The sequence below is a fragment of the Lichenostomus cassidix genome, chromosome Z (genome assembly GCF_008360975.1).
Source record: "Lichenostomus cassidix isolate B80296 chromosome Z, HeHo_3.0, whole genome shotgun sequence".
Lineage (NCBI taxonomy): Eukaryota > Metazoa > Chordata > Aves > Passeriformes > Meliphagidae > Lichenostomus > Lichenostomus cassidix.
The window spans coordinates 5,244,152-5,244,612 of NC_139511.1; positions in this window are offsets into that span (position 1 = coordinate 5,244,152).

Genomic DNA, 461 nt, shown 5'->3' on the forward strand with positions numbered 1-461 from the left:
TTACCAGGCATCTCCTTTTTCTTTTTGAAATCAATCAATTTAAAGGGTGTGATGGTGATTTATTTGATTTAGACATTTATTATAAGCATACTGAGGTAAGAGTTAGCACTAAATTTTGAGCCAATACCATAATTACAGAAAGCACTCCCTAATGAAGTCAAGAATTATCTATTGTTTTCATGTTTGCACATGATATTTGAGTTGCCTTTCACTTATTCCAATACAACAGAGAATATTCCAAATCATTTTAGCATTTATCTACAATGTGCAGCAATCTTTTCATTTAAACCTTACCTGCTCTTTGAGACCAAAATATATAAACCGTCTGATCAACAAAAATACCCAACAAATCAACAAACAAATTGTAGACAACATGATACTGAGGTTCTAGCTAAAACACATCTGTGAGGAGCCAATTTGGTTTTGATTTGTCTCAACACTGATTGTCAGATGCCTGTGAG